General features: G+C 47.6%; 1 protein-coding gene and 1 long non-coding RNA gene across 9 annotated transcripts in view; one reads left to right on the top strand and one right to left on the bottom strand.

The window, feature by feature from the left end:
- On the bottom strand, positions 1–25,403 carry LOC125131663 (uncharacterized). The gene is made up of 3 exons (XR_007136007.1): positions 25,163–25,403; positions 8,319–8,470; positions 1–273 (listed from the first exon to the last, which is right to left on the bottom strand). It is a non-coding gene; the product is annotated as an uncharacterized LOC125131663 (long non-coding RNA).
- Positions 24,460–25,704, top strand: part of DGKG (diacylglycerol kinase gamma) — a 211,808-nt gene continuing 210,563 nt past the window's right edge. For 4 of the 8 annotated variants that reach the window (XM_047788419.1, XM_047788407.1, XM_047788394.1 and 1 more), the window contains exon 1: positions 24,464–24,813. The gene's annotated coding sequence lies outside the window, so the exon portion shown is untranslated. Of the gene's footprint in view, positions 24,814–25,704 lie in introns of all 8 variants that reach the window. The other 4 variants (XM_047788422.1, XM_047788413.1, XR_007136006.1 and 1 more) reach the window with 3 other exon arrangements.

Below are 25,704 nucleotides of genomic sequence, written 5' to 3'. Positions count from 1 at the left end.
TATTGGTATTGGAAGTGATTCTTTAATGGATACTTGGATTTGTTCCAACCAAGCCCACAACAGAGATCAAGGGAGGTAGTGTGAAATAGGGAAATTTAGGCTAAATCCAATTGCAAAAACAGGGACTATAGTGGAGGATATAAGAAGGTTGTGATTTGGAGCTTTTGTGGATGTTCGGGGCTCATTTCTTTTCACGCACTCACTTATTCATTCATATACCATCGATCCCTTCATTCAGCCAGTAAATATTTATTGGTGCTTCCATGGTAGGCACTAGAAACACAAAGCAAATAAGACATTGTCAACAAGTTATCAGCCTCATGCCAGGTCCTTTCACCTCAGTGATAAACACATCTAGGAATTATACAGTGTTGACCAATCTGTGGGTAAAGCACACCAGTGACTCTAGTTTAGGCAGAGCTGGGAAAGCGTTTACATCCATAAACCATCCCTGTGATCATTCACACCTTGGACCACTGCTCCCTGCCACATAGAACCAGAGAAACATCAGAGCTATCGTGATCCATAGAAGATTCTCCCAACCTAATCCTTATTGCATATCACTAGGGATATGCCCAGGATTGTGTCCAGGAAGCAAGATTTAATGAAAAATTATAAGTGCACACAGAGCTTTAAAGGTGACAAACTGCCATTTAATCCATTATATCATGTAGTCTTAACACAACAGCAGTAGCTGGTCAGGGATTACCATTCCCATTTTACAAATGAAAAAAACTGCTTGGAAAGGTTAAGTCCTCTGGCCACCACAAAGCAGCAACGAGCTAGATCTCCAATTCAGGTCCCGTCTTACAGATCCAAGCCATGTCTGCGACCTACACCACAGCTCACGGAAATGCTGGATCCTTAACCTATTGAGTGAGGCCAGGGATTAAACCTGCATCCTCATGGTTACTAGTCAGATTCGTTTCTGCTCAGCCATGACGGGAACTCCACTCATCCCAATCTTAAAGGCCAGTGTCATCCAATAGTCTTCTCCTCTGTCTGTGTCAAATCTCCCCCTGCCTCCCACTTCTAAAGATATATGTGACTGCACTCAGGGTGCACCTAAATAACCCAGAATATTGCTTCATCTCAAAAGCTTGAACTTATCACAACTGCAAAGCCCTCTCTTCCAAATGCCATAACCTCTAACGGTTCCAGGGATTTGGACCTGATACCTGAAGGACACCATTCTGCCTTCCACCCTGGGCTTGGGGCTTATACCTAGTGACCTCTTCTGTCTGTAAGTAACTGCTCAGTTAAAGCTAAGTCTACATGGGGAAAGGGAAATACAGTGTGGTGACAAAAGAATTTGGGGAAAACTACACGGATAAGCATAAGTCTAGGATTGCCTTCCTTAAGTAGCAACTTGTTTATTGATTCTGTTTTAAATCTCCCACTTCTCCCCATGGTCCTACAGAGCTGGCTCAAGCCCCCAGGGTCTGAGACTCCAACCAAATCCAGGGAAATGGGCTGGCCCTGAAGTCCTAGAGTGTCAGAGCTTAGGAGATCACCTGGGCTAGTCCCTCCCTCTGGTTTACTGATGGAGAAGCTCAGGTCTAGGTGAAGCCAGGCTTGCCAAGTCCTCCTATAGAAATCAGAAATTTCAATATTGAGTCTACTTTTTTTTTTTTTTTTTTTTTTTTTTTTGCTTTTTAGGGCTGCACCCACAGATATGGAGGTTCCCAAGCTAGGGGTCTAACTGGAGCTAGAGCTGCCGGCCACAGCCACAGCCATGCCAGATCCAAGCCGCATCTGTGACCTACACCACAGCTTACAGCAATGCCAAATCCATAACCCATTGAGCAAGGCCAGGGATCTAACCTGCAACCTCATGGTTCCTGGTGGGATTCGTTTCTGCTATGCCACGATGGGAATTCCACTTGAGTCTATACTTTTAAGGAGCCAGGACAGCATTCCCCCACAAAAGCTTCAGGTCTGAATACAAGGATGAAGGCAGGAGAAACCAGGATTGACTTAATAGGTGAAAAACCACACTTTTTTGCCCTCCCTAGAAACTGGCTATGGTTCTTCCTGCTTGTCCTCTCTGGGTCAGTGGGCCATTCCCTTTCCACCCTCATATCTTCTTCTCCCCATTTGATTCTGTCTCTGCCTCCACATTCCCTCTCCTCTCGTCCCTTAGCCCTAGGTTGTCACAGCCCTGGCAGGACTTCCTCCACCCCCACCCCCCAGCCCCTACTGCTATCCCTCCCTTCTCAGCCCACTGCCCACACTACTCCAGTGTCCTTGGCAGGAGGCTCTTTGTCAATTTCAAAGCAAACAAGATGAAACAGAGAAGCATAGTGCCTTCTGGGGGCAAAGAATTCTTTTTTTTTTTTTTTGGTCAAGTTTAAGGTCTCTAAAACCGAAAGAGATAATGAGGAAGGAAGTGGGGATATGAAGGAGGGGGGTTCACCTTAGCTTCTCTGTTTGTGGGTTTCACTTGCATGAATTTTCCTGTCACCGGAATGGAGAGCAGATATCTGGGCATCTACTTATGTAAGTGTAAGACTGAAGTTTATGCACATGAGCAGAATAGACCCCCAAAGTCAGGTCACCCATTATGTGGGTGGTCAGACTGAGGGCTTGAATGCTACCAAAGCTCCACATCATTCATTGGTCATGTGACCTTTAGACACAGGTTTCCTCATCTTTGAAAATCACAGGGATAATAATATCTATTTCACAGGCTTTTTGTGAAGCATAAATGAGATAATGCCTGTGAAATCCACTAGCGCAGAAGTGGGTGCCAGTTAACAGTCAATGAACATTCGTCAAACTAATATCTGGGTCACTTCCCCCATGAAGACCTCCCTGACTTTCTACACCCAGGACAGCTGAGCCCTTTCTTCAGTGTACGCTTTGCCCTTGTTTGTGAGCCAGTGTTAGAACTGATAGTACTTTGTTTACCCTCTAGGCCCTCATCTGCCCCACGCCTCACCTCTCTCTCCAGCTCTAGGCCTCTCCAGGACAGTGACAGTCTTACTCATCTTTGTAAGCCCCATGCCTAGGACAGTGATGGTTCATGGGAGGTGTCTTATAAATTTCGGTTGAATTAATATGAAATGGTGAGGGTTTCTGAACACAAGCCTTTCAAGCCAGGGTTGTTTTGAATTTATCATGCCAGTTGCTGCCTCCTTGTATTTATTAAGATAGATGGCAAAACCCATTGAAACGCATCTGGCTCTAGGAGCCCCAGGAGATTCTGTCGGCTCTGGTCCACCCCAGGCAGACGGCCCTTATTAAGAGAAATCAAACTGTTTACTATCCTGGCAGGGCCCAGACTTGCTTCCCACCCAAGCTGGCATGGTCTGCCATTCAACACCATCATGTCGTTGAACTGGGGAAGGCTCTGCTGAGAGCTGTGCATCTCTCCAAGGGGCCTGCCTCAAGGGCTCATTTTCCCTGGGGACAGTCTCCCCTGGTTACAGCCAGAGTCTTTCAAAGGCTTTGGGGTTGGTCCCATCTGGATGTGATGGGTGGGAGTCACGTCTGGACAGGAAGAGCCCTGGGGCCTGGAAATGGCAGAGGCTGTTCTCCCAGAAAGTCTGTGGGGCATTGCCAAGAGGGAGAACCACTGATGCTCTAACTTGGGAAAGAGTGAGTTGGGAGCCCAATCTGAAGGTGATGCAGAGGTCCAACAGAAGAATGAGCTGCTAGGACATAGTTGGGAATTTCTGAAACAGACAGGTCACAAGAGAAAGTGGGAAACTGGCTGCATGGTTACTAATAACTGAAACTAATTACCATGTATTAGTAAACTACAAATGTGCCAGGCAGTTATATAATTTATCTTCTGAATCATCATGACAACCTAGGCAGTAGGCTTGCACACAAAGAAACTGAGGCACAAAGAACTAAGTGACTGGCTTAAGTTCACGAAACAAGCAAGTGACAAAAATTGGGTCAAATTCAAGCGGTGGGCCCCAGTCTTCAGTTCCTCCCATGCTCCTCTGCCAATATGGGAACAGACAGTATGTGCCATGATGTCTCTTAATGTTGTGTTCAGTGTGGGCAAAAGCTTGGGCCTGGCTGATTTGGGGGTTCTTGACCTGTGTGAAGAGAACCATGACCCATTCCACAGCTCATAAAGAAATAATGCTCTTGTCCCCTTTGTGGCCTATTTCTGGCTCTTATATCAGTGCTCCTGTCATTGTATTGTACCAGAGTGGTTTGTTCTTCTCATTGATTATTTAGCATTATTCATTGTATCTACTGTGGTCTTAAGAAGGACTTCTTAAAGTTGAGAAATGTGGCCTTTCCCGAGTCAATCACATTAAGATGAGGCAGAAAAATGAGAAGGTAGGAGAGAGAAGTCCCTGTCTTCTAGGGGTCTTTCCCCTACTCCCATAGTAGTTGTCAAAGAGCATGGATTTCTAAGGCATGACTCAGATGCTAAATGGGGCCCACCATATAAAGACTGAATGGAGCCCAAAGCTACACTGTAAAGACAAGGCAGTATCTTTGTTTAGTTTAGTGTGTTTTTTGGCTATGCCTGCAGCCTGCAGAAGTTCCAGGGACAGGGATTGAACCCGCACCACAGCAATGACAACACTAGATCCTTAACCCACTAGGCCACCAGGAACTCTTTTCGTTTTTTCCAGGCAATATCTTGAGAACCAGATTAACTAGTCACAGATTACTCTCTGTGCTTATTTTCCTGCTACCATCTCTGAACACTGCATGATGAATTGCATAAGTACCCCAGCCTTCTCTCTGCTCTACAGAGGAGCTTTTAAGAGAAAGATTGTGGTTACAGCACTAAAGAGGAGTACCGCCCTCTGAGGTCACCATGAAAGATGAATTTTTAGAAGTGAGTTTTTTTTCTGCGCCTTTTCACTTAGAGAGTCTTCCTCTCCAGTCAGCCTTGCAGCAAATATCACTTAGGACCCTTTTGAAAGCAAGGAACAGAACGTGTTGAATCAAACTGACTTAAACAATAGGGAAATGTATTATCTGACATAACAGGAGCTCCAGGCACAATACAATCCACACATCAATGATGGCTTTAATACACAGGTTCTTTCTGCTGTTCCATTTGGCTCCCCTCAGTGTCAGCTCCTACCCCAAACTGGCTTCGCTTGTGGTTTTCAGATGGGTGCAAATGGCAATCAGGACTACATGTCTTGTGCACGTCAGGAAGTACGGACTATAATTCTTTATACTTCCCACACCTGGCCCAGTAACAGATGCCAGTGGAATGCCACGACTGGTAATAAGTGGATGGCTAAAGAGAATCAGGATTCAGTTGGGAAGTTCAGTTAACCCCCAACAGAGTTTGCTGTGGAGAGTCTGGATATTATTTGATTTTATCATGGAAAGTGGCAGTTTCCTTAACACTGGCCTTTGCTTCTGTTGTTTGCTAGAATTTGGGGGCCCTGTCCTTGAATTGAGACTGAGAGCCAAGAAGGGTTGCAGGAACATGTCCCAGATACACATAGTGCCTAAGCCTTGTGTCACAGTTGACTTTTTATGGCTAATCTCTGAGTCACCATTCAGACTTTCGAGGGGCAGTAGCTGCCAAGGGCTGGCCCTGTCCTTATGGAGCAACTAGGGTACAGAAGAAACCCTTAATATTGGGTGTCTGGAGAACTTCCAGGTACCAATGTGTGCCATTGTCTTATGCAAACCTGTCCAGGTAGAGGCTTCATAGCCTGTATAGCCTGTGGTCCTAGGAAGCTGTATTTGTGACCTGGTGGTGCTCCCTTTGCTTCCTGGAGGCCATCAAAGATTTCAGTTGACCCTTTCCCTGCACTGCAGTTAATGTGGCCTTGGAAAAACTGAAGATTCCATATCCAGAACCCCAGCCCTCATTTCCCTCATGGCATGTTCATTTTCTAAGTACCTCCCAAGAACCAGGCACCAAGAAGGAATAGTATTTGCATGTTCTTCCACCTTCTAGCCCTAAAGCTTATTACTCACCCCATGCAAAGAAGTAAGGGATTGTACCAAAGGAAGACACTTGAGTGAAGCTCTGGTTTTGGAGGTACCACTGGGAGCATGTGGTGATGGATGGAGAATGCGTGGAGTATGAGCTGCACATGCTTTTGTGGGAAGGGGTTCTGTAGAGCGTACTAGATGGTAGGAATCATTACGGGTCAAAGCTACCCTAAACCAGCCTTGAAAATAGCTACTCGCCAAGGAAAGGCTGTTTCTCACACTAGTTAATATAGATAATGCAGACTAGAAGTTTCCTCTATCAAGTTTCCCATATGTCACTCCCAACAGGTGAGCGGGCTGCCGAGACTAAATAGAAGGCAAGACTGGTGTTGATGGGGGGCCATGGAGAGCCATCAAGGCCACCCTCATGACTCTTCATCTGCCGTGCTCTCACTTCAGAGAGGCAAACAACATATTGATTTTCTTCACGAGTGGTGTCTCGGTGACTAAGTCAGCGGTAAAGCTGCCAGCACTATGCAAGCAGCCCGGATCAGGATGGCGGAGGTGGGCGTGTGGCATGTTAAGCCCACACTCCATGCTGCACATCCTGGTTTTTAAAAACAAATAGCATGGACTTCTGCAGAAACTGTGTATAAGTGTGTATGTGTGTGTGTGTCTGTCTGTCTGTATGTATGTCTGTGTGTGTCTGTGTGTGTGTGTATACCTATCAGAGGAAATACGTTAGGGTGTAAGGACCTGACAGTGTTGCTATCATAACCATTTCTATCAAAGCTTTGAAAATTCTGCCAGGTCTCAGGATCCTGTCATCTTGTCACCTGGGAATGGAGGACACTGTCTGTGTCCAGCAGGATTCAGACCTGGGTGGACACTAGAACCAAGGAGCACCCTGAGCTGGACAGGCCAGGAGGAAGCTATGGACTTCTCTTTCTCCTCATGGCTGTGAGCTACCCTGAGAAAATCTGGATAAGTGTTAGGTGTCCTGGAAAAGAACTTAACCTCTGCCAGTGCTGGGCCTGCAGCTTTTGCGGTGTGCACTGGGTCCTCAAACTTTGAGGGGTTCAACTTACTGAATCTTAGAGGGTAAAGAACCATCCCCTCTAAAACCACCACCACCACCTCTTCCCCCTTCATCCCTCCCTCCTCCTCTGAAATCACCTCCCCCTGCATCTTTAACCACCACCACTACCACAACTGCCACCCTATCACCTCCACTCCTGCATCACCTTCACCTCCAACCACCATCACCATCACTTCCACCATCCTTGGCCACCTTCATCACCACCACCACCTCCTCTACCAATACCAACCCCATTGCCTCCTTTGCCACCGTCATGCCGCCACCTCCCCTATGGCTCTTGTCATCATCATCCCCACCACTTCCATCAGGGACCACTAGCAACACCACTACTCTCACCGAAACCTACCATCATGACCACAACCACCATACAATCAGGGCACTTAACAGTGTAAACCTGGGGTCCCACCCCACTTGTTACTATCTCTTACAATTCTTCCTTTTGTAAAAATTCTTACTGTCTATAAATGTCCAAGCACAGGCCAGAAAACTGTCTCGTTTAGCTGCTGGAACTTTAATGAAGCAGGGATCTGGAAGAAATGACTGACCAATTCTTTTCCAGCTCCAAGACTCTTCAGTAGGGGTGTGTGTGTGTCTGATTATGTGTGTACACTCATCCACACCCATGTGCACGGAGGCAGCCAGTTTAGTCTGGTGTCCGTCTATCTTTCCAGGGGGATTTCTTTCTTTTTTTTTTTTTTTTTTTTTGCTATTTCTTGGGTGGCTCCCGAGGCATATGGAGATTCCCAGGCTAGGGGTCGAATCGGAGCTGTAGCCATCAGCCTACACCACAGCCACAGCAACGCAGGATCTGAGCCGAGTCTGCAACCTACACCACAGCTCACGGCAACGCCAGATCGTTAACCCACTGAGCAAGGGCAGGGACCGAACCTGCAACCTTATGGTTCCTAGTCGGATTCGTTAACCACTGCGCCACGACGGGAACTCCTTTTTTTTTTTTTTTTTTTTTTTTTGTCTCCGGGGGATTTCTGAACGAGCCTAGAATTGGAGTGTGTATAGATAGGGAGACAAGGTGCAATGACCACTGGGCACGCATAAGCCACTCTGAGCTCACGCCATTCAGCACTGCCTTATAAACTGGTGACGGGTCCCAGGAACACTGGTTCCTGGCAAAGCATGGGCGTTGCATGACATAAAGGAAGAGTCATCATGGAGAATTAGAAAAGACTGGTGTTAGAGATCGTTCAGGCCCCCTCACTGAATGGCCTGAGGTGAATCACTTTTATGGCTCTTCGCTTCACTTTCCTCTCCCTGTAATTGGGGACAATTTCACCACTTCCTGGTGTTACTGAGAGGACTGAAAGACAACACATGACAGTACCTGATGCTGGCTTGGAACACAGGGGGCTTGGCTCCTCCCTTGGCTTCGCCGCTGCTAACTCCCCTCAGTCCTCAGTTGCTTGGGGAGCACCATTCATGGTCTAGTCCTCTGAGACAGTGGGCTTCCTGTTCCCAGTTCTCTCTCAAATGGCTCTGAAGAAAGAACACAGTGATCCTGTAAAATGTCACTGAATCAGAAGAGCAGCAGCTTTGCCAACAATCTGGGGGAGAGGACTTTAGAGCAGCTACAGGGAGGGAGTGAGAGGACACGGTCCTGGGCTTGAGCTCCCTGCTGGGGCTGGACGTTGGGGCTTTCATCCTGTCTGCCTCTTTCCTATGGGACAACACACACACACACACACACACACACACACAAAGGCCAATCGCATTGTTGGGGGAGAGGACAAGGGCAAGCAGAGAATGAGACCAGAGTCCCCAGAAGCCCAGAGCTGGTGCCTGTGGGGTTTGGCTAATTCACAACCCACATCCAAATGACTCTGCCCAGGCAGTGCCTTCTGCCACAGCCCTCACCCAGAGCATACAGATGAGCAGGCTGATGGCCTCCTTGCCGGGACCCTCAGAGGGATTTTTTGCTCTACTTCTCTCCCTCTGACTGTGTCTCTCACCAGCCCTTAGCCCAGGGCTATCTCTCCTTCCCTTTGGCCTCAGCAAGGGGCTGGCAGGCTGGGGGAGGCATGGAAGCACAGGCTGGGGCTTCAGAGCCATTGAGAGATGATGGCTTGGTGACAATGACCTCACCTCTGTCTCAGCTACTAGCACTGTCCTCGAAAGCCCAGGGTCAGCTCCCAGAAACAGAGCCAGGGAGCCAGTTGGGGCTGCCTCTTCAGTAGTCATGGGGCTTCCTAGAAAGTGCCTTTTAATTTCCCTTCTAGCTCACAGGATTTCACAGGAAGAAATTCCAACCAAACCTCAGGGTTCATGTGTTGGCGTCCACTGGAGGTGGGGATTTCAATGATATCCTAAGCCCTGGATTGGATCCCTGTTCTACCATGTAAGGCTAGATGACTTTGGACAAGTGAGTTCTCTTTCTTTATGCCTTTCTATCTTAATCTGTAAAAATAGGAATAAATAATGGCATCTGTTAAGACGGTTGTTGTGAATTTAAATGAGATTCTTTAAATGAGAGTTAGTTCCTGGCACTTGAAGATTTCCCAGTGTTCTACAAACGTTCGCTAATGCTTCTCTTACTACAACCACCTGCCTGTCAGAAGAATTAACCCCAGATCTCAAAGTTAGAATCAGCTTTAGTTACCATGAATTTTCACCTCCCATGTGAATACTCTGTTGGGTACATTTGCTGATGTTAACTAGTCTAACCCTCATCATTAGCCTGTGCAGTGGGTCATAGAACATCACACCCATTTAATGAGAAACTTTAGTGATAATGGTGATAAGGGTGGGGAGGGAAGGTTCCTTATAGTCCCAAGGACAGTGGGAGTAGGGAAGGGAATTTTGCATTTTCTCAACGCAGGCATTTATCTAGTTATTTGTGCCTGCTTCAGTCCAAAAAGAGTTGAGGTCATGTGTCAGGCAGCAGAGTGCCCTAGAAAGTATAAACGCATCAAAACTAATGAGCCCTGTGAGTTCCTGTTGTGGCTCAGTGGAAACGAATCCACCTAGTATCCATGAGGACTCAGGTTCAATCCCTGGCCTCACTCCGTGGGTTAAGGATCTGGTGTTGCCGTGAGCTGTGATATAGATCACAGATGCGGCTCAGACCTGGTGTTGCTGTGGCTGTTGTGTAGACTGGCAGCAACAGCTCCCATTTGACCCCTAGCCTGGGAACTTCCACATGCCTTGGGTGTGGCCCTAAAAAGCAAACAAACAAACAAACAAAACTAATGAGCCCTGGAAGTTGGAATCCAGCTCCATCACTTACTAGTCTAACAACTTGAGAACTTTATATAAAATCTCTGTGAGCTTCAGTTTCCACCATCCACTGAATTAGCAATGCAAACTGAGAGTTGTTATTATCCCCATTTTTCTGATGAGTAAATCAAGATCCAGGGATGTTGAAACTTTACAATGTTTACAAACCATTAAGTAAGTAAATAAAGAGCCAGATATTGGCCCCAATTTGAAATCTGATCTGATTTCAAATTCCAAATGATTCTGAGCTTCCTAAGTGCAAAACTGGGATTCAAACATAATACAGTGCTTCTTATCACATCATGGTACTGTCATTTTTCTAGGGGCATTGGATTTAAGGGGAAAACATACCAGACATTGTATCTAAGTATCTCAAGCCCTTCTCTCAAGAATAATTAAAAATTATACTGCCTTTGAAGTGAGGAGGAAGAAGATGGGCTAACAGAAAGTGAGGCAGCCCAGCCTGTACTGAGTTACTGGTTTGTTTTCCTTCACCTCCCATCCATGTACCATCACAGTCTGGCACCTGCCTCAACACACCATGGGAAAATGCTCACTTCAGGTCATCAGTGATCTTCTGGTGGTCAATCTCATGGGCCTTTACATTTTTTCATCATTTAGGCACTAACAACCTGCCCCACAAAGGCACTGTTGGAGATGATTCAGTGTTTCAAAGGTTCCAGGCCATAAACAGAGTACAGGAAACAGCAAGAAAAAATTAAGCAGAATGCAAGGCAAAGCAGGAGACACAGGGCGTTATCCTCACCTGTCCTCTCTCCTACCTCAGATTCCTCAGCCTACCCATCTTCTCTGTATGATCTTTCCACTCCCATGAATGAAGCTACCTGTCCCTCCCCCACCACCACCACCACATCCCCAGCAACCACTCCCCATTCAGCATCTCCAACCAGGCCATTCTCCCTAATTATGTCCTGTTCACTCAGTTGCCATTTTGATGGCCTTCAAAACAAACTCGTTCAAAGTGCTCACCATGCCTGCCACCAGCAGCCCCTTCCTCGCAAAATGCATCATTGTTTACCTTTAACCTTTTTCTCTCTGTTATGCCCTAAATTTAATAAGTCTCCAAAATCCTTTCAAATCTTCCTCCTGGACAGCCCCTGAACACGCCTGCTTTCCTCATCTCCACAGTCACCTGGTTTAATTCAGGCCACCCTGTCTCTTGCCTGGATCATTCAGTCAGCTCTTTGGCCCATCTCTCTATCTGCTGTCCACACCTTATCAGAGTGATCTTTGTAAAGGCAAAATTTGATCTTGTATTTCAATGGTTAAAAATTCCCATTTTCTTCAGGATAAAATCAAAACACTTGGGCCTGACCCACAAGGCTCTTCAAGGCCTGACCCATTTTCTCTCTCCTCCTTTCCCTTCTTCTACTCCACATCCTATTACGGTCCATAATTGGGGTGACTGAATGGGTTTTCATCCAAACCAGAATACTTATAAGAGTGAAAGGAGCCCTGGTCATAATTAACCTGAGATAAACTGGGATTTCCTAGGGCAAATTGAAACCTATGGTCATTCAATCCACCCAGAGCCCAAATCTACATGTTTTTCTCTTTCTTACCCAGAGCTAACTGGTCACTTCTCTGCATGCCATGGCTCATGTTTTCAGAGGTAGAGAATTCCTTTGTCCCAGATCTTCTTTTTACAGCAAACCCGAGTTAGAGTTTCTGGCCAGCCTCCAGGTTGGTTGGCCGCCCTTATGTCAGGTGACCAGGATGGGCCAATCAGGGGTGTCAGTGTGGGCTGCCCAAGAGAACAGTTCATGGCCACTCAGTGCAGCAAAGCCTGTGGGTGGGGACTCCCTTAGAAGTGTGTGGAGGTGGGGGAGAGAAGGGGAGGGGAAGTAGGAAGAGAAGAGACCAAGACCTGGTAGCACCTAACCCCTGGTCCCAGTTATTCATGAAGGCCATCCATTTCCCTGCTCTTTCTGCAGTTTGGAGATTTAGAGGGTTGAGTTGGCTTTCTGCTATTTCATAACAGAGTCTTGACTACCTGGGACCACCATGGATAGGTCAGACCCCTCTTCCCTAGGACCTACCATCAAATGTTGATGGGTCCCCCTGCCCCTGGGTCATTCCTACTCAGTCACACAACACAATCCACTGCACTCTGTGCATCTGTGGGGTTCAAGGAGCTTCATCAGAGGCCACTAGACTTTTGCCTTTCTTTTACTGTCAGGTCTATCTGTAAGGCTTCCGATTCTTAGGTTAAAAATATTTGAGGAGTTTCCATTGTGGCTCAGTGGAAACAAATCTGACTAGTATCCATGAGGATGCAGGTTCAATCCCTGGCCTTGTTCAGTGGGTTAAGGATCTGGCGTTGCCATGAGCTGTGGTGTAGGTCTCAGATGCGGCTAGAATCCCTCGTTGCTATGGCTGTGGCATAGGCCTGAAGCTGTAGCTCCGATTTGACCCCTATCCTGAACACTTCCACATGCTGAGGGTACAGCCCTAAAAAGACAAAAAAAAAAATTGCTCTGAGTTTTAGAACCAGAGCCCAGGTTGTGTTCACTGCTGTATCTTCAGTGTTTAGATTAGGCCATGCATACAGGGACATTAATAAATGAATGCATCATTGGGTTCAAGTTCTTTCACCACCCTGGCTGCTCTCCTCTGAAAGCACTAGCTTCTAAGTTACCTGGACCTATCATCTTCTACACTTAAAAACCCATCCCCTTCCTTGTGAACATTTGCCTGGAGGTGATAGGCCTAGACTGGACACCACTGGGTGTCCAGTCCCACCTCCCTCAGGGCAGCCAACCCATCAGCTGGCTGACTTGGAGGATGGCCTTTCTCCCCAGCTGAATTTTCTTCTCTCTTCCCTTTCAAATCTTGCTGTGCTGTTATTCAGTAATGGAAATAGCAGAAATCACTTTAGAAAGGAAGCCAGCTGGTTCATTAGGCTGATTAAACCCAAGCAATGGGATCTGAGCACAGTTCTCATGATGAATAGTGTGCCTTCTTGTTGGCCACAGTGAATTTTGCAGTGATTATTAATCTGGGTTCCAGTCACCCCTCACATATGCAAAATCAGGGGGGTCAGAAAGAAAGGATGGGGCTACAGCCAGATGACATCAGGACTTTTTGAGTAGAAGGGGTTCAGTCTCCTCTCCCTCCCTCATTATAGGCCTGGAAACCTCCACAAAGTGTGCCAGGCTCCCCAGGTCTGTCAAAAAGACCCCAGTCTTCAGGGACAGTGAGACTTGTCTTTAAAATCAGATTTGGATACTTATTAGCTGTGTGATTTGAGGCTCACCTGAAAGAGGGTATAAAATGTATTTTTAGGGGAGTTGCAAGGACCAGGAACTACCTATAGTTCCAAAGGCAGTGGTTCAGAAGGTCTGGAGTGTAGACAGGAGTGGGCAGAGGTGAGAATGAGTCAGAACAAAGTAAGCAGGGACCATGTCACAAAAGGTCTCATAGGTTGGGTGAGGGGATTGACAATTTATGTTGAAAGTATCAGGGAAATGATAAAAAGAGAAAAAAAATCACAGGAATGATATGATCAGATCTGCATTTGGGGAAGCTCACTCCGGCTGCAGAGCAGAAGGCATGGACTGGATTGCATGGTGGCAGGGAGATGGCCAGGACAATCATCCCAGGAGAGAGGATGTCTAGGAGACATCCTAGGAGAGGAGTCTAAATGATGGCAGGAAGTGGAGTAATGGAATCTGCTTTCTTGCAGCAGATTTGGAAATCAGCAAGGAAGCAGAACAAATTGAAGATGGAAGGGGGCACCAGAGGGGCAAAGTTCACTGATTGTGAGGCTTCAGGCTTGAGTGGCTTTGCAGAGTGGGAGCCAATCTCTATGGACAGGAGCACAAGAAGAAAAGCAACTTTATGGGACCCAAGGAGACAAGTTGAGTCTGGGACATGCTGAATTGGAGTTAATAGTTTAAATGTCCCATCTAATGTCATAGAATCTAATATGTTGGTGGTAAACAATTAGATCCTGTATAAGAGGTCACCCCAGTTCTTATTTTTAGGAAGATGAACAACCAAACAAGCCAAGACCAATCTGTTTATTCCTCCAATTTGAAAGCATTCCTGGGAGGCCCTTTTGAGGTCTGTAGAAGCCATGGCTGGGTCTAGAAATGCTTCTAAGTTCTCTACCAAAGGATCTCACTTGCTGTGCAGAACAACAAAACCTACCCTTTTTTATTGTGTCCTAATCCTCCAGGTATGCTCCTTGTACACAGACCTTTTTTCTGCTGGTTCCAAGTGTGGGAGGGGCAGGGTAGCAGCTTCAACAGGAGGAAAGAGCAACAGGTTTGTGCTTCTGCAGAAAGAGGTCAAAGATGATTGTTGCAAGTGCGGGACATCGCAATGGCGTGGAGGATGTCAGGGATAAGCATAAGGAAAATGAGAATCAAGGACAATAAAAAAGAACAAAAGATGACAATCTAAATACAAAGAAATTCCCAAAGTAGTCTCCAGAGGGCGATGCCTTCAGAAGGCAGCTTGTGGGGTGGAAAGAGCAGAGGTTTTAGAGTTCTACAGTCTCGGGTTCAAACTCCAGGTGTGAGCCTGGTTGTATGACATTGGCCAAGGCATGGAGGCTCTCTGAGACTCAGTTTCTTCACCAGTAAAGTGTAGAATAATACTTTCCTTGCAGGGCTGGGTGAGAGTTGGCCCAGCAAGGTGAGCAGGGCAGGAGAGGTGAGGGTTTGTTTCAGTAGTTGCCACCGCTGTGGTTGCCCCTACCATTCTCCTTGAGCTGTCCTTGGGCTGGTTCTCTCTGCTTCACAACCATAGGAAGAACCCTGCCTCCCTGTGGGACCAGACCTGAGGGACCCTCTCTGGCCACAGCCTGGGAGAGTGCTGACTATGGGACATGCCCTGGACATGTCTTCAAACAGGAGCTCTAGGAGCCCCTCTTGGTTGGGAAAAAGTGGGGTTTGACCTCAGCTTCCCTGGAGTTTAAAACCATCTGGTGATTATGAGGAGATGCAATAAGGTGGAAAGAGCCTAGGCCTCGGTGTCTGACAGAACTGACCTGCCTCCTGACCACTGTCCCCCCCGGCTCTGTGACCTTGGGTACCTCACCGAACTCCCCTGAGCATCAGGGTCCCTTGCCTCCCCCATTTGAAGGGCCGCTGTGAGAATGAAATGACACAACCCACGAAAGTGTGTTGCCATAGGACGCATGTTTGCCTTCTCTCCTTTCCTTTCCTCTCACTATCTTTGAGATGCTAGAGAAGACCAGAAATTAAATGTAAAACTGCACAGGGCTAAATGATATAAATCAAACTCTTAAATGGTTATTAAATGTAATTTCCAGCAGAAGAGGACAGAAAAACCAGCATCCAGAGTCCAACAAAATAAGCTGACTCTGACTTTGTGGATTGCTGGCAAAGGGGCCAAGTTCCTATTCCCACCCCCCACCCCACCACTTTTTGTTTGATGCTGCAGAGATGAGGTAAGAGCAATATCAAGGCTGAGGAAAAAAATCTCCAAGTGTATTTACGTTTCGAGTTTAATATCAGAAGCAGTCACCTAGAACAAAGTAGCCCAGTGATGATTTGTGCTTATGCAGCAATTCAGCTTTTAGAGCTCAAGTTGGGAAATTTTCTCCATCCCCATTCACCACCCAAAAGTAAGAAGATAAACAGCACATTTCTTCTGTTTCTTTCTATGCTAAACTACCATGAAAAGATTATGGAGTTGAAGACCCAATTTCTATCAGTTTTAATGATCAAGCACGAAGCAGTAAAGAAATCCAAAACTCACAGCTTTGCCTCTGGACCTGAGGAGGAAGACACAAGCTTACCCTCCAATGACAGTGATATCTCTGGGGGAAATATTGGAGAACTCTGCAGGCATCAGTCTCTGCCTTCTTAGCCTCATTACCGCTAGGAGACCCACCATCAGAAACCAGCTCACTGGTTATTGACACAGTGGCACACCCATTGCTCCTAGAGAAATGGCAGGGCTTCCACTGAGGGACTCAGTGGAGGGCAGGGGTCATTGTGAGGATCTGAAGGAACCATTTAGCCAGGAGCCTGGAGAGGCAAGGGTAGGAAGGTAGGCAGACCATTCACATGATAGAACCAGAAGCTAAGCTGAGTCTCTTTGTCATCCCGTGTTAGTTTCCATCATGCCTGAGGTATGCGGTGGTATGGTAGGACCAGCGATATGCTAGTAGATATCTGACAACCAGCTCTTGTGGGAGTGGAGCAACAGTGTCTGATTTACAGCATTTGTGGATTGCAGTTGTATAAATACTCCCACTGTGGCTGATTTCAAACTACCAACAGGAACTCCAGAAGCATTTATTAAATGAAAAAAATAATTGCAAATGAGAAAAAAAAGTCCACATTCTACACCTTTAGTTTATGTATTCCAAATTGGCAAAATTCCCAGGAACACCTAGATACAATTTGCAGATCAAGTAAGCTACGAAGCTAGCCAGAGTTCTGCGAAGACGATTTGAGAAAACTCAGAGTTCCCCAATCCACAACCTTCTAGAGCTAACTGTAAAAATCTTTTTCTCAGAGGCAAATAACTACAAAAACTTTAAAATACAGACAGTTCTCTACTTAGGAACAGGCTGTGTTCCGAAAGTCTATTTATGAAATTGTTGCTTGAAATTCAAAATGCACTCTTTCATAGAAGCATGTTAAGAAAAGTAACTGACAATGTAGCTCTAATTGAAGATATCTGCAAATCGATACAATAGCAAGCAATAAAGCTATACTGTAAAAAGGAACCTTTTCTTTTAAACATCATAAAATAGACATATGGAATGTGTCGAACTGCACAATAGCCTTTAGACCAGAGGCAATATTGGGAAGCTATAAAATGAAATTTTAAATGGTTTCTTTTTATTTCTTTTTATTTATTATGGATGCTGAGAACTTGAGAAAATGCCAGTTTCATCTGGAACAGTTGCAGTTGAAAGGAATCCCTGACAGGAGCTTAGCACAAGCTGTGGTGCTCAGCCTGGGTGAGTCACCTGCAGGACCTGTTTAAAATGCAGATTTCTATTTTCTGCCCGAGGGAAGCAGATATGATGGGTCGGAGTAGGACCCAGGAATATGCATTTTAACAGGCACTCAGGAGAGTCTCACCCAAGTGGTTTGAGGACCTCACCTGGAGAACTACCAGCTGGAATGGAAGCCACATCACCCAGTTGGGCTGAAGTCTCATCTTCTGAGACTGCCTCTCTGGTATAGTGCTGTGTCCCTTCTTTCTCCTCCTGTTTCTTTTTAGTAGTGGGAGAAAGCAGCCACTGACTAGCTATCCCTCCCTTCAGGAGAAATGTAAGGATTTGGGGTTAAGACCCTATATCAAAGAGATGAAAGAAATTATCACTCTTCAATAAACATTGATGGCTGAGATTCAGCTGGTGTGCTGGTGATAACAAAAACTTAATACCAGTGGGAAAATAGCCCTGTCCTGAGTATCACACCCCCTCCCCAGGACTTCCCTGCCAGTAGTGGGCCCCAATTCAACTCTCTGTAGAATGGGATTAATAACAACTTCTTTGTAGAATTAATGTGTGCGTGTGTGTCAAGTGCGAGATAATAAGGGTTGAATAAATGGGTATTCATTTCAATTATTATATTGCCCAACAGCTACTTGGAGAATCAAGATATCAAAAAATATAGCCAGGAAGCAATAAACTGGTTTTCACAAGTGCTGTAGAATGAAAACTCAGGTGAGCTCAGTGTGGGAGAAGCTCACTTCAGGAAGGGTGTGCCACCAAGGCATCTGGCTTCTGGCTCCAACGATAACTGCCTGGGAGACCTTGAGCCATCAAGGTCTCCAGGGTAAAGTGAAGCTGATGACCCTCTTGTGAGGGTGAACATTTGAATCTGCACAGTGCCTGGTACTTGGTAGGTGCTCGGTGACTGGTGACTTTTTAGAAGATATGAAAGTGGGGATAAACTCCTCCTCAGTGGAATCTCAGGGCCAAAAAGGTCTCCTTTAAATTGGCCCTCTTTAAATTCAATCCAATATTATGGATCTCCTACTACGCACCATACTCTGAGTGATAGGAAGATGATTAAGATGTCTAGTCTAGGGAAGATTAATTGCTGTCCCGGGGATGGGGCAGGGCAATGGGTGTGAAGCACGGGCAAGCAGCCATAATAGGAGGCAGCAGGGTGTAAGTAGTAGAATAAATGTTAAGCAAACCTCAGTGGGAGCAGAGGAGAGAGGATAAGTAACTTCAACGGGGTGGGCTTAAGAGGTGGCACTAGAGAAAGAGCAAGAGAGAACAAAAGCAGCTCTCCTTGCCGCAGGGGTAGCCTGAGTAGGATACAGAGAAGGTTGGGTGCAAGGTGTGTCTGAATGATGAAGCCAGCCAATGTGCGGATTGCATTCTTAAAGTGTTCCAGAAATCTAAGTGGATGAGCAAGCTGGGACCACTTTATGGAGGACCTGGCATGCACTTGAGGTAAGGTCAATTTATTCTAAAGCAGTAATAACAATGACTCCATTTATGGAGAACTTATGGGATGGACATTGTGCTAGTCTTTTTATAAATATCTTTTCTAAAGCTTGTCAAAACCTATGCATAATAAATATCATCATGTCCATTTTATGGATGAGGAATCTGAGGACTTGAAGGCTTTTAGGCAGAGGGAGGGCACTGGGACATCTACTTTCAGAAACTAATTCTGGCAGCAGCACATTGGGAGAATGGATCAGAGAAGGAGCCAGTACTTGGGGGGGGGGGTCCCTTAATTTCTAATGGATTGTGACATGTCCCCCCAAATCCATTAACAAGAGATAAAAAGATGTGACCATTATTTCTAAAAAATGGACAATTCTCTCAGAAGTCTTGCGAGTTGGGCAGGCTTTGAAGCACTTGGTCATTTATGGAATTGGAAACTTTTCCTTCCTATAACTCTTCCCAGGGGTCCTGAGAAAAAGCATCCCCTTCAGGCGCAGCAGTGATTTCCACCGCAGTGTCTCCTGGGCAGACACAGCAGAAAACAGATCCAGAGGATTGTGAGTGAACCAAAATTAGCCTCTTTACAAGCTCACTAAAGCACGAAGTTTAGCATCCATTGCCCAAAACACAACAGGAAAGCAAAAGGCTTTTCTCTCTTTTTGTCCCTAGTTACTCATACTTGCCTTCTCTGCCTCCCACCGGCCCTCTCAACAGGCGACAATCAAAGAAGGATCTTAGATGCATGTCTCCTTCATTTTCAAGTTAACCCAATCAAAGTTCTTGAGAAATCCACTGTGACGTTACAGAATTCTCGTCAGGGAGCAGATTTGCAGCCTGATAGTCAATCCTAAAGTCCGCCAGATCCTTTATTAAATTTTCATGTTAAAACATCACTGTCCTTAGGAGCGAAGAGACAGTTGCTGACCCAAACTGTTGCTTCCTAGGAAGCAGACAAGTGAGTAAGTAATATCATTGAGGTTGGTTGGTTTGCTTTTAACAGACTGTCTTAGGAGAACAGACTAACTTTTTTTTTTTCTTTTTTAGGGCCACACCTGAGGCATATGGAGGTTCCCAGGCTAGGGGTCGAATCAGAGCTGTAGCCACCAGCCTACACCAGGGCCACAGCAACGCTGGATCCGAGCCACGTCTGCAACCTACACCACAGCTCACGGCAATGCCGGATCGTTAACCCACTGAGCAAGGGCAGGGATCAAACCTGAAACCTCATGGTTCCTAGTCGGATTTGTTAACCACTAAGCCATGACAGGAACTCCCCAGACTAGCTTTAATAACTCTACATTTTTGCATAACAATTCTAAATATGCAAAGCATTTTCACATATGCTTCTTCATTTAATCATTACTCTACCCAAGAGCACAGGTATTGCTAGTTCCATTTCACGGAAGAGAAAATGGAGGCTTAGAGATATAGACACAGATCTTCCAGCACCATCTAAATGGTCTGTTTATTAACTCAACCTCATGGCTTCTCTTCTGTGCTTTCCCACCGAGCTTATCAGTTGTTATTGTGGTGGTTTTCCCAGCTAGCCTTTTGGAGGCGTTCCACCCTGCTGTTGGGGCAGTATTTAAAAGTTCTTCAGTTGACAGCACTTAAAAGAGCAGTAGAGCCAAAAAGGGTTATAGACACCATTTTCAAACTCCTTATTTTACCAGTAAGAAAACTAAGGTCCATAGAGGGGGCTGACCTGCCTGCATCCCAGGGCTGGATCCATATACCCTGTTCATTACAGAACTGTCATCAGGAGCTGAGCTTCCTGGTTCTTCTGTCCCCACCCACAGCCTCACAATTTCCCTCAAGTGCAACCTGCACAATTAAAGCAAAGAGGAAAGCTAAAGGCAGGACTTGGTTAATATCCATTCCCATCCTATTCTTCTTTTATAAAATGGAAAGATCCTATTAGTTATGCAATCATGCAATTTTAGGTGGAAGGCAGTTTGGAGATGATCTAGTATAACTTTGGGGATTTTGCAGGTGAGAAATGTGAGGCCCAGAAAGATGAAGCAAGCTGAGCCCCCCCAAGCAGGGACTTGAACCCAGGTCCCCTGGTCCTCAGTCACTGACCCTAACTCCATGACCTCAGCTATGTGCAGTGTCACGTGCTGTTCACCCAGCTTGTCAGAGACAATATCAGACTTAAAATTTTCCAGACACAGGTACCTGACTCAGCCCCAGCTTTGCTTTGGCAATAGAGATTAGGCATCAGCTGCCGGCTTGGATGATATGTTCCCGGAGCAACATGGCAAGTGTGAGCTGCCAACAGTGAAGTCTCAGGGAATGGAAAGTGTTGAGCCAGTTAAACATCCAAAAATGCCCTGTCTCTCTGAAACAACGGTGACTCATTAAAGTGTTTGGCCACGCCTTCGAATGGCATTAGAGTGGCCACAGGGGCTAAAACCCAGGCTCAGAAGCATCCAGCTGCCCTGCCGCTGGCCCTTTGTGAGCGGTTCTCCTCTCCAACCCAGAGCCAACACAGACGCCACTGGGAAGCCCAGACCTCCCCCTCCCTGAAAACTTCCTTGACTCTTCAAGCACAGAGGCGGTCTCCCTTCTCACGCCCTGAGAATCTGCTCTGTACAACTTGGCTCTTAATTTTACAGGGTCGTTCATTGCTTCTTAATCATTCAGAGTATTTGTTTTATAAGCCCACATGGATTGCAAATGCTCTGAGGGAAGGAAGTTTCCTCCTCTGGACCCTACAGTGCATCTCCTAGGGTCACCCAAGAGCAGAGACGTGCCCAGGCTTATAGCTACTCCTGACTTCAGACTCCTTCCACTTTACCTGTGTTTGCACTTACAGCAAGTGCTCAATAAGTCCTAACTCATTTCACTGAGGCCTCAGCCTTTTCAAAGACAGAGTTTAGCAGCCAGGGCCTCTGTCAGCCCACGCCAAGCTTCTGTGCAAATTAGAGAAAAGGCAGGAGGACAAGCGGTGGCTGGTCTAGTGGAGCCTGGATTTCAGACCCTCTGCTGGGTGCCCTGTGAAGTGAGTCACCTGCACCCCTGAGCTCCGGTTTCTCATGGGGGCAGCAACACCGTGTCTCTGCAGCCTGATGGGCTGCCCATTCTGATCAGAAGCCCTTACTTGGGAAACCTGGCATCAGAGGCTTCCCAGCCCCTTCCCTGTCAAAAGCAAACAAGAATAACAAAAAATGCACATCTTTCATAGCGCCTTGGTACTCATGGCTTGAAGTCTTACACTGCTGGGAGGGCACTTGGGAATCCTCGGCCATAAGGTCCCAACTTCCTTTCTTCTACAGAAGGCCCAGAACTCTCCATGAATTGTCTTCCTTGGGTGCTTTTGCTTTCCCTCAACCTAGATTGCCCTTGTTTTGTTGGTCTGTGTGTCAGATTCCCTGTCAAACCCCATCCCAAACCTCACCTCCTCCATGATGTCTCAATCAACATAACTGTTCTTGGCGCTTCATCCCCCTCTCAGCCCCTGCCTTACACATCGTTTCGACCTCTATTACAACCATTTCCTAACATGTATTTGCATGGAACCCAGTGGGCAGCTGTCTTTAAGCCCTCTGCCCACACAAGCTTCTCTGTAGTCACCGTACATCAAGCCAGATGCTGAACTCAGCACCACCCTGAGTTCTCCAAAGGAATCCACTCACAAATTGGGGAACAACTGCCTTTACAAATGATTAATTGCACAGGAAGGGTAGAGAACTGGGACTTCATAGTGAACCCTACCTCCCCCAGCAAACTATTTACTGATCTTTGCAAGCATCCCTGTTCTCCAAATCCTTGCTTGGCAGTCCTGTCCTGGGAGTGTCTGTCATTACTCTTCCTCAATGCACTCTCAGCCAAGTCTCTGCATTCTATCTCCGAGTGTCTTCCCCATTCCTCCCACCCAACTTATTTCTTTTCTGTTCAAACAGGAAGAAACAACCTAATGTTGTCTCAACCCTTACCTGCAAGCTTGCATCCCCAAATTCATCAGGGTGCACAGCCCAATATAAGTTCTCTCTGTTTCCCCTTCTTTGGAAGGAGTCCAGGATTAGACCGAACAAGGCTGTCTTCTTGTGCCCTGTATGTGAGTGTGTTTTCCTCCACAGAAAATGCAGTTCAGAAGGCAAGGATTTTGTCTTCCACATCCACCCAACCTAGCACAGTGAAAATATATACAGTAAACCTGAGACCAGCCTGCTCCCCTAGCAGGGATGGGGACAGTTCTAAGCCCTTTCTGTCTCTTGGTTCCTCTTTATTCCCAAGTAAGGCCCAGGACTAGTCAGGGGGGAAGTGCCTGAAGACAGAGCCAGAGCACTGAATGAATCAGTGAGTAAAAGGGAAACAAGAAAAGTTAAAAGAGGAGTTCCCGTCGTGGCGCAGTGGTTAACGAATCCGACTAGGAACCATGAGGTTGCGGGTTCGGTCCCCACCCTTGCTCAGTGGGTTAACGATCCGGCGTTGCCGTGAGCTGTGTAGGTTGCAGACGCGGCTCGGATCCCGCATTGCTGTGGCCCTGGTGTAGGCTGGTGGCTACAGCTCCGATTCGACCCCTAGCCTGGGAACCTCCATATCCCGCAGGAGTGGCCCAAGAAATGGCAAAAAGACCAAAAAGAAAGAAAGAAAGAAAGAAAAGCTAAAAGAGCTCTGTGAGCACCTCACGGGGATTATTTCAGTCTAGCTGAAGGGAACTTTGAGAACCAAGCCAGGATGATAGATAGATAGATAGGAAGATAGGTGAATGGTAGCATGAGTGTGAACATGAGGTTCTGGTATTGGCTCTGCCTTTGCTGTCATGAGGAACCTTGGGGAAATCTCTGAGCTTCTGTTCCTCAACCTACCTGAAGATGGCCCATTATGGACACTGACCATCCAGGTCCTCAGGGCTGTTTGACATTCACATTTGAGGCTTCTTCCCCAGTTGCCCAGACACCAGGGCCCCTTTTGGCGCCTCTACATCTGCAGAAAGCTTTTCTTGGCTGCAGTCCTGACCCAGGGACCTTCACTGCCTGCTGGCGGGAAAGAATTCGCAGTTGTGGAAACTGGTAAACTCTACATATTTTATAGATGAGAGTCAAAAGTCTAAATGTGGTGTGAAATGGACAGAAGTCACCCTGCTAGTGTGTCGTGCCTGCAACACTGTCGTCACCGCCACTGCCACCCCATGTAGACATGCACGTCATGGAAAGAGGGGTGCCTTGGCTACTGCTGGCCCTCATCCCTTATCCTTCACTACCAGCCCGCTTTCTGTTTCTCTACATTTTTAAAGTAAGAAGTGGTCTATTTGATGTGCAGGGAAAAACAAACAAACAAAAAAAATGCATGGTCACCTAAAAGCAAAGGAGGAAGAGAATTAACCCTTAGTCCTGAGACCTGATCCAGAGATCAGAGCCCAGCTCTAGAGGGCTGCGACGGTCCCCACTACACCCACGGAGGGAGAAATTTTTCTGATTAAACTGCCACTGATCCCGTTACTGAAGAGCGCCCGCGGGGCGGAGCAGTGATTTGGCTGCTAGAGACATCAAGCGCCTAGGAAAAGAAAAGAACTTGTTGACTTTTTATTTTTTCTCTAACTTGGTTGATATGTTGAAGCAGCGTAAACCTTGGTTGAGATGTCGGTATTTGCCAAACAGTTGTCCCTGTCAGCTGGCCTCTGGCCTCTCCCTTCGGAGACCATCGCCGCTGCATCCTCTCCAAACCCCTCAGCTTCTAACTCCTCCCAAACAGAAGCCCTATCGGTGAGAAGTGCCCGAAGCACCAAACGCGCGCAGGTTCGCACTGAGCCCACCCGCAATCACGCGTGTGCGTGTGTGCGCGCGCGCGCGCGGGCGTGTGGCGGGGGCGGAGGCGGGCTCTGCGCCCAGGGGCTGGGCTCCTCCGTGAGAGTGGCAGCTGGGCTTGCCCGCCGCGAGGAGCAGGGCGCCGCAGTGCTGTAGGAGCGGGCGGCCGAGACGCACTGCTTGGGAGCCCGCGGGTATCCGAGCAGGCAGAGACCCCGGGGCTGCCTAACCCCAACCCGGCCGACCGAGCTCTGCGGCGCCCAGCCGAGTTCCATCCCTCTCCTCAGGAGGGCTGCGCGGGCGGGAAGACGCCCAGACGCCAGCTTCGGTCCTCTTTCAGTCTCTCGGTTCCTCTTTCCTCCCAAGTAAGGGAATAAGCCCCAAGGAAGGAGCGCTCCGGAGAACCGCGCAACCAAGTGTTGCACGCTGAGGTAAGACCGTGGCCTGCGCGGCACAGAGGGCCTGGGCTGGGGGCGCGGGCTGGAGCAACTTGGAAAAGGAGGGCAAAGCGGGAGCCCGTCCGGTAGCCAGGGAAGGAGCTCAGCTGAGGCCTCGAGGCCACGGCGCCCGCCCTGACGGTGCCACCTGACGCACCAGCCCCTGCAGGAGGAGATGCCCCGCTGGCAGGGTGAGGGCACGGGCAGCCGCCCAGGGTGGGGCACCGGCTTCCTCTTCCATTGAGAGCGCCTTCCGAACCTCACAGGTGTGCGGGTGAGAGGCGGCCTGGCTTCAGGCAGTTTGCTGAAGCAACTGGTCAGATTTCGCCCCTTCAAGACTTACCTTCCGTATCCAGTTGGAGCTCCCGGGTGCACAAGGGCGGCAAAGAGCGCGGACACTTTTCCTAACATCTGGCTGCCAAAGCCTCTGGCCGTCCCGCAGGGTTGCAGGACTTTGGGGGTGGGGGTGGGAGGGAGCTCCACAAAACCCCCTGGCTAGGGGACCGTGATAGGAAGAATGAAGAGAACGCGGAGAGCTTGACAATTACAAAGTACGGAAGCAGAGGAGGGTCAGGGTGACAACGTCGGGCTGACCTGTTTAGTCTCGGAGTCACAAGATGTGTGTCCCTGTGTGTTTGTCTTGAAAGGCGTGTATCTAGCATCACCCGTGGGGCTTGTGAAACTCCACCATCCCACTCATCCTGCACATTCAGAGATTTTCTTCCTGTGGACGAGAATTTGGGGAGGGGGCTGTGGAGTTCGAAAAGCCCTACAGGTGATTCGGAAGAGCTGCCCGCATTCCCCGCCATCACTGCAGCGGGAAGCACCGGACGGGGGCGGTGAGCAAGCAGCTCCCAGGTGTGAGCGATGCAGCTGCGGGACTCA

This window comes from Phacochoerus africanus, chromosome 1 (assembly GCF_016906955.1).
Source record: "Phacochoerus africanus isolate WHEZ1 chromosome 1, ROS_Pafr_v1, whole genome shotgun sequence".
Classification (NCBI taxonomy): Eukaryota; Metazoa; Chordata; class Mammalia; order Artiodactyla; family Suidae; genus Phacochoerus; species Phacochoerus africanus.
Note: the sequence above shows the minus strand (reverse complement) of the source record. Positions and strands in the feature narration are given on the sequence as shown.